Raw genomic sequence first — 8,761 nt, 5'->3', positions numbered from 1 at the left:
AGCAAAATATGTTGTCATTATTCCAAATTCCTCTTTAATCCAGGGGCTATATAGAAAAATGAATTGTTATTTTTTCCACTCAAGTGGATTTAGAGTTAATTGTTGTTGGTGATAATGGGTATTTCCATGTATATATGGAATACACAAATTCAATAGGTTGAATAAAATTAGCATATATTAAATTTAAAAATTGAATCTTTCTTGGCTCCTACAACTAAATTTGAATTTAGTTGTAGTATGTACCCATTGGACTTTTATGTACTCTCAAACTACCCAAACTATAATATAATTTGGCCAATGTCACTAACACTCCCCGCCCATCCCTACCTCCTGCCCCTAGATCTTTTTCCTTTACTGGTCTCCCTTTTATTTTCATGATTTTATTCCAACATTTCTTTACCTTTTTCCTCTCTAGCTTCTGCATGTGAGAGAAAGCATACAACATTTGACCTTCTGAGTTTATTTTGCTTAACATAATCCATTTTGCTGCAAATGACATGATTTCATTTTTCTTTCTGGCTGAATAAAATTCCATTGTGTATATTCAGCACATTTTCTTCACTCTTTCACCTTTGATGAACACCTAGGCTATTTCCATAATTTGGCAATTGTGGATTGTGCTGTTAAAAAGATGGACATGCATGTGTCACTGTACAAAGATGACATTAATTCTTCAGGATAAACACTGGAAGATGGTATTGCTGGGTCGTGTGACAGTTCCATGCCTAGTATGTTGAGAAACCTCCATACTGAGTAGTGGTTATACTAATTTACCATCCCAACAACAGTACAAGCATTCTTTTTTCTCCACATCCTCGTGTTATATTATTATATATGTATCCTTGATATTTGTCATTCTGACTGGTTTGAAATGAAATCAGTATAGTTTTAATTTCCGTTTCCCTTATTGCTAGTGATGTGTGGGACATTTTTCATAAATTTGTTGTCCTCTGTTTATTTGCCCACTTACTAATTGGGTCATTTGATTTTTTTGTGTGTAAACTGTTTGAGGTTTTCATATACTTTATGTATTAATCCTCCATCGGAAGAGTAGCTAGCAAAGATTTTCTCCTGTTTTATAGGCTCTGTATTCACATACCTAGTTACTCCTTTTGCTGTGGAGAAGCTTTTTCATTGGATGTCATCCCATTTATTAATTGCTGGCATTATTTACTAAGCTTAGGGGTCCTAAAATGTTATGTTATATTTTCCCACTACAATGGAATTAGACTTTCTTTTTGGTGATGATAATGTCTGTATGTATGTGTGTGTTTGTGTGTGTGTATGTGTGAGAGTGTGTGTGTGTGTGTAATATACAATTTCACAAAGTTGAATAAAGTGAGCACATATTAAGTTAAAAAAATTAAAACTTTCTTAGTACCTACAACTAAATTTGAAGTGCAAGTGCACATCAATTTGAGTTTTATGTACTAAAACTGCCCAAATGACAACTGATTAAACACTACCCTAACAACCAAGTGTTGTTAATAACTTTATGGAATTAAATTCACATTACTGATGGATTACTTTTATTTCCCAATTTTTATTTCTAAATATGTACCTAAGAGTTTAGACAGACATTATTTTGCCACATCAAGACTGTGGCTATAGCAATTTTTTTTTTTTTATTGTTGGTAGTTCAAAACATTACATCTAATTTGATATATTTCACAGTTTGATTCAAAAGGGTTATGAACTCCCATTTTTACCCCGTATACAGATTGCTGAATCACATCAGTTACATCAATTACATTTCCATTGATTTACATATTGCCATTCTAGTGTCTGATGAATTCTGCTCTCTATCCTATTCTCTACTATCCCCCCTCCCCTCCCCTCCCCTCCCCTCTTCTCTCTCAACCCCCTTTACTGTAAAACACTTCTTCCACTTGTATTATTCTTTCCTTACCCCTCACTTCCTCTTGTCTAGTCCCGCAGCCATCAGCCACTCCGTCATCGGCTCCTCCGGGAGGCCTAGCTCTCGCTCTGCGAGCAGCCGCCTCTCCTGCCCGGATCCTAACCACGCAGCTATAGCAATGTTTTAATGTATTATAATTATTTTAGTGCAGTCAACCTTATATACTTTTTCTAATTTTTTATTTTAAGCATTGACATGTTTTTTTTCCTGATGAGAAAGAATGTCTAAAGCCTTAAAATATTTCCCTTTTTGTTTGGTTCTTCAACTTTAATTTTTTGGAAATAATTTTAAAATTAATGTTCCAGGTTCTATTTAAAAGAACTTTGTTTCTCTAAACCATTTGAGCGTAAATTTCTGAGACTTGCCATCATTCGTGATTACTAAAATATTTCTTTTAAGTCAGAACATGCTCCATAACTTCCATACAACTTTCACAAGAAAAAGTCAATACTAATACATTCTATCAATCACTTAATCCTCAGATTCTTTTGAAGTTTTGTGACTTGTCCTTTCTAGCCAAAGGGATTTCATTGGGATCTGGAGAATGCACTTAGTATTGTATTCCTTAGATTCCTGAAGTCTCAAACATTTCTCAGTCTTTCCTTAACTTTCATGACATGGATGGAATCTTTTAAGGACATCTCTTTTAGAATTTATCTCAAGTGGATTTTTTTATGTGTTTTTTTATGATTACACTTAGATCACACTTTCTGTGAAGAGTATCAAATAATTTTGTGATTCTCTTCTAAACCCATCATGTATCCTATAAGTTTAATTTTCCCATTACTGATGATATTAACCTGGGATCACTAAAAAGGGGGATCTTGAGATTTTTCTCTTGTGTGATGTTGTCTTTTCACCTCATAATTATTTCATGTTTTATGGATATATAACTTGAGACTATATAAATGTTTGTGCTCCTCATGCAACTTTGAATTTATTCATTTATTTACCCATATGGATCCAGGGCTTATCTTATTCATGTACTATGTGTTAATATCATTTTATACTCATTTTTCTTTTTATAAATGCCCTGGTTTAATAATTTCAGACTTATACACATTATAATGCAAAGAATCTCTAGATACTTCTTCCCAAATATTAACAGTTTATTATTATTGCTTTATCCCTTCTCCACTATTCTCTTTTTTTCTAATTTTTTTGTCATTGTAGATGGATAGAATGCACAGTGCCTCACACATGCTAGACTATTTCATTGAGCTAGAGTCCCAGCCCCCCATTATTCTCTTTTTGTAAATAAATATAAATGTAGGTATATAACATAGTCTAGTTTCTCTGAAATGTTTGTGAGTTACACATGATACTGTTTTATTTCTAAATATGAGGGTCTCCTAAAAACAAGGTATTATAAAACCGCAATATAATCACCTAAACCAGGAAATTAAAATTTAACTAAGAATATCTAATATATAAACTTCATTTAGATTTGCCACTTATCTCAGCAATGCCCTTAACAACCATAGTAAATCCAAGATTAGGGATTTTCACAATTTGTGATTCATTGTGTCCAGAGGTCTTCTTTCTTTAGTATCCTTTAATCTGACACAGGCACTGAGACTTTCTGTGCTGTTCATGACATATATAATGTTGAATAGTATAGGTCAGTAGTCTCATGGATTTTTCCTCAGTCTGGGATCAGATGATGTTTCCTGATGTTTGGATTCAGGTTCAGCCATCAAGGCAGAAATGTCCACTAGTGATGTTGAGTTCTTCCCAATGTAGCATATTCAGTCTTCACTGCCAGACCCCTGATTTGATAAGCAAGCAGCCATGTTGAGGAAGCCCACATGGCTGAGAACTCTTTACAGCCTCCAGGAAGAGCAAGCATCCTCTAGGACTTAAAGGAAGCTCCTAGTCAAATGAGCAAACAGCTGGTGGCCTCAGTTACACAGTCACAAGAAACTATGGAGGCAATTACTTGGTTTCATGCCTGGCCAATATTGACTTTGACTATTTGGTTAAGGAGTATCTGCCAGTTTGGTCCATGCTATAGTTTCTATTTTCCCTTTGTGATTCATAAACATCTTATGCAGAGATACTTTGAAACTCTGTAGAAATCTGGCTGGTCTCAAAATATCACCCTCTAGATTTAGCATTTCATTGATGGTTCTTGTTTGAATCAAATTATTACCATAGTGATTTACCCAATGATGATGTTCTTATTCTTTCATTTAGTCAACATAGACAAATACAACAAAACACAAATGGGAGAGAAAAGTCAGCTTATTGTTTTGGTATTTTGCACACCCCAAATTTGGGTAATGGTGGCCATTTCAAGGTGATTCTCACTCATCTTTGAGTACTTTCCGACTCTCTGGCACAACAACATTTCCCCAGATCACCTTGTATTTTCTCTACTTTGGACCCAGAATCAGTCATTTTTTTTTTTTTTTCCCGAGAAGCTCTGATTCACATTCGGGGAGAAAGATGTGAGCACTATTTGTTGTAGTTGTGAATATTGCCCTTGGAATTGTTGTGTTAAGCACATTTATTTTATATTATATATAACATACACAGCTGAATATATGTTTCATATAGATAACATACATAAAGGATATGTAATATATGTGTTAGGAACATTTATACAAATCTATTTCACATATATATACGTGTGTTCTAAGTGCATTTATTATAGTATTTATCATATCAAATTGGAGATAATCTTATTACTACTCAATAAGAAAAACATTCTATTTTCACATCCATAAAACAATGTAGTATGCAACCATGTTTAAAATTTTAGAACTGTAGAAAATAATAATAGTGTGAAGTATAATTAAAGCACTCTAGATAGATAACACATCTTAAGCAAATTTATTTCAAATATCTGTAACAATTGCTAAATTGCCAAAGGAAGCTGCCTGCTACTGGCGCTGTACCTTGTTACTATTGGTTGTTATATTTTTGGTTTTTGTTCCCAGTGCATGAGTGCTCATATAGAGGGCCATCAAATTAATCTGAATGTCACTAAGGGATTGCCCATGGGGATCCATGCCCCACTAATACTTCAGTGTATTTAGTAAAGCATATTAAATTGGTTCTTTGACATACTAAACAAGGGACTTAAAGGGACTTTGATATACTAAACAAGGAGTTGACAAAAGTTTTCTGCAGAGCGCCAGATAGAAAATAGTTTAGGCTGTGTGGACCAGAAGTTCATCTGTGGGTGTAGACTGATTGTGCTATAAATGTTAAGTGAAGGTATGTGAATGTAATACAACACAACTTTATTTTCAGGGATAGAGGCATAGTACAGTAGTAGAGCACTTTACTAGAAGGCATCAGGCTCTGGGTTCACTACAACCACTGCAAAACAAAAAGAAAAAAAAACCTCCATTTACAAAAAAAGGCAATGAACTCGTTTGGGTGTACAGGCACTAATTTTCAGATTTTGTGTTAATCCCAAGGGACTGCTAATGCAGGGGATCTTCCCTTCAGTGGCACTCTGCATGCATGTCACGTTCCTTTTTATAGATGATGGTGTGGCTGTGCAAAACATATACAATTCACAAAAATTCAGTTTATAAAATAAGATTATTTTCTGAATCTCTCTCCCTTGGTTACTGTTATTAAATGTAGTATCTCAATATGATTGCATACTTCGTATGTTTGATTAGCTTAAAATATCCTCAAATTAAAGTACTTTTATCATTCAAGAAATATTGCCCTCAAATTGTTTTTAATATGCTCTTTATTCACAAAAACTAGCAAATTAATAGATTTAATAAGAAATTGGCGAGATACATTCAAGGGGGTTTTGTTTAGTTTATAATTTTATGAATTTATTACTTAAAACCTCAGTCTAGTATTTTTTGGTACCCCATATATGTAATTTAAGACTCTTTGAAGTGTGGTAAATATATTGCATGATTATTATATCAGAATTCAAAGATACAGTTAAACAAGATAAAAATTAGATCACCCACAATTATGCCATTTAGTTTTAATTCATTGAGAAGGAGGGTCTGTACTCCCTGACTTCATTGTCCTTTTAAATCCTTGAGTCAATTCCAGGGCATTCACTACCATTCAGCTATATCTCAGGCTCTTAGTTCATTCTTGAACTTGCTAAACATTTGTTCATAAGTACTCCTCTAACCTTCTACTACCCAAAGTTACCATTGATTTTCACTTTAGCAAATCTAGACAAAACTACATTCACCACATTTTACATTTATACACTGAACAATGAAAAAAGGGCATAGACTCCATGTAAATTAGCAGCTCTGCAAAATGACTTCTCTTTCACAACCACACCTAGAGGTATGGACAGCCCTCCATCCCATCCAAATAATGTTAGTACAGCTAAGACAACATCAGTACAGAGTGCAAAAGTAAGAACAGCCTTATTGAAAGTGGGGAGGAACAAGTACCCAGAACAGCCTATTCTTAAGTGGACACAATCTGGTATGATCAGGAGAAAATAACAAATTCTCAATATTCTCCTTGGGAGTCAGAAAAGGGAACATCAATCCAACATTCTGGTGTTTCAGGTGATTGCTTTCTTTCTCCTGTGACACAGAGAGCTGAAATAGGGGACCCTGAGAACAGGAGAGAATGTGGCAACTGATTGAGCATCTGAGTACTGCAGACAGACACCAGAAATAGTAGGTTATGCATTTGTGACAGAAGGTCACAGCTCTCTGCTTGGAAGGCTCAGAGAATTTGAATTTCCAGAAAGATTGGAGAAGTCATGAAATATCTAGCTGAGATTATTAGTGAAGGTTTCCCTGTATGGATATCCAAACAGAAATAGTCACAGGTATGTCAGTTTAAGGAGCACTACAGGGTAAGTCAGAAGACAGAGCAGGTATCGTACACAAACCTGACAGATTTAAAATAAGACATCTTAGTATTTATGTTAAGAGATGAGCAAGAGTGACAAAAACATTCTCATCTTAAAAGTATCAAAAATATTACTAAAATGAAAGAAATGAATGACTTTGGAAATGTAATATCAGGAATAAATTGATAAAACATTCAAATAATCATTGAATTTGTGGCTCTCAATCTTCTTTTTTTCTTCTGCAGTAATGAGGGAACCCAGGATGGAACCCAGGGCACCCTGCCCTTGAGAACAGTCCCAGGCCTTATTTTTAGTTTCTTTATATTGAGATACATTCTCAATAAGTTGCCCAGGATACTTAAATTTTGGACTTCTCCTGCCTCAGCCTGGGTAATCTCTAGGATTTCATGCATGCACCACTGCACACAGCTTAACAACCTTTAATTTTTTTCTTAGTTGTAGACAGACACAATACCTTTATTTTATCTGTTTTATTTATATATGGTGCTGAGGATGAAACCCAGAGCCTCACATGTGCTAGGCAAGCACTCTACCACTGAGCCACAACCCCAGTCCCTTGTCAATCTTAATTAAGGGGGAAAAAAGGCAAGTGAAACTACAGTAATAGTAAAAAGCAATAAATAACCACAGGTCTAGAAGAGTTTTCTGAATGTTTTCATTAATATCTTACACATAATATCAGAATTTTCCTTTTACATAATCATACATACATAGAACGTAATTGCCTCCACTTCAGTCCCTAGTACTACTCGTTTCCCAGCTCTCCTAGTACCCCCTTTCCCATACTTCTAATCTACAAGCCTTCCTTCAATTTATTTGAAGCGTCTTAAACTACTGATTTATAGATAAAGGTGAAATTCATTCATTGTACTTTATTTACATATATATGTCCATAGCATTGGTCAAAATTGTTTCTTATTCTTTCTTTTTTTCTTTTACTTTCTTTTTTTCTTTTTTTTTTTCTTTTTTTTTTTTTTTTTGGTACTGGGGTTTGAACACATGGTCACTTAGCCACTGAGGCACATTCCCAGAACATTTTTATGTTTTACTTTAAGACAGGATCTCCCTAAGTGGCTTACTGATTTGCTAAATTGCCAAGGCTGGCTTTGAAATTGTGATCCTCAGCTTCCCAAGCTGCTGAGATTACAGGTGTGCACCACCGGCACCTGGCACACTGGTCAGTTTGGTTCCAGCAATTCTAAATTCTCCATTTCCTGTTCCTCTTCCCTGTCCCTCAACCCTTCTTGCTCTGCTTTGAGACTTTAAACACAATGTCAACTGATCAATAAAAACAGTTTGTAATCATGTCTGGGTATACTGGAAGTTGAAAATTAGTAACTCAATGTAGCTCTTATAGGAAAGTGAGGGAGAGGGGATCAGCTGCATTGACTCCAGAAATGTGTCCAAACACAACTGTGATTTCTTGACTTTGCAGAAGACTTTAAGCAAGCCAAGGAGTATTCCTTCCACAGGGCACTAGTTTCCCGAGCTCCTCCTGAGCCTATGCAGTAAGTAGTCTCTCAAGGAGCACCCTGGATTCTAGAGCAAACAATACATGTTCTGTTTGACATAGTGCTGTATGAAGCACCATCTAGTTGGCTCAATGCTTTCCAAAATCACTTGGGATATTTGCACTGCCCATTGCAGCCAAAAGTGTTGGGCAAAACCAGATCCTTCTGAGGCAAGTCTGGCCTTCAAGCCAAGGTCCTCCCTTATCAGGGATGCCCACTCTTCAGTTGCACTGGGGTAGGGGAATGGCTTTATGGATGATGGTTAATGAATCAAGTAAATTACACACACAGGAGCATGCTATCATAAAAGATGCAAATGAAACTGCAAAGCCTAACTCTACACACACTGTGAATAATCACTACTGCAGTTTCTAGGACTTCCTAACAGTATATGTGCACTGGAATATTTACCAAAGTGTCTTTGCCCAGTGGCAAATATGTCACTAAGGAAATTCCTACAGGTTTTTGTTTTCCTATGGGGATATTCTCCATGAACTGAGGTCA

The sequence above is a fragment of the Urocitellus parryii genome, chromosome 5 (assembly GCF_045843805.1).
Source record: "Urocitellus parryii isolate mUroPar1 chromosome 5, mUroPar1.hap1, whole genome shotgun sequence".
NCBI lineage: Eukaryota > Metazoa > Chordata > Mammalia > Rodentia > Sciuridae > Urocitellus > Urocitellus parryii.
The sequence above is the reverse complement of the archived record's forward strand: the minus strand, read 5'-3'. Positions refer to the sequence as shown.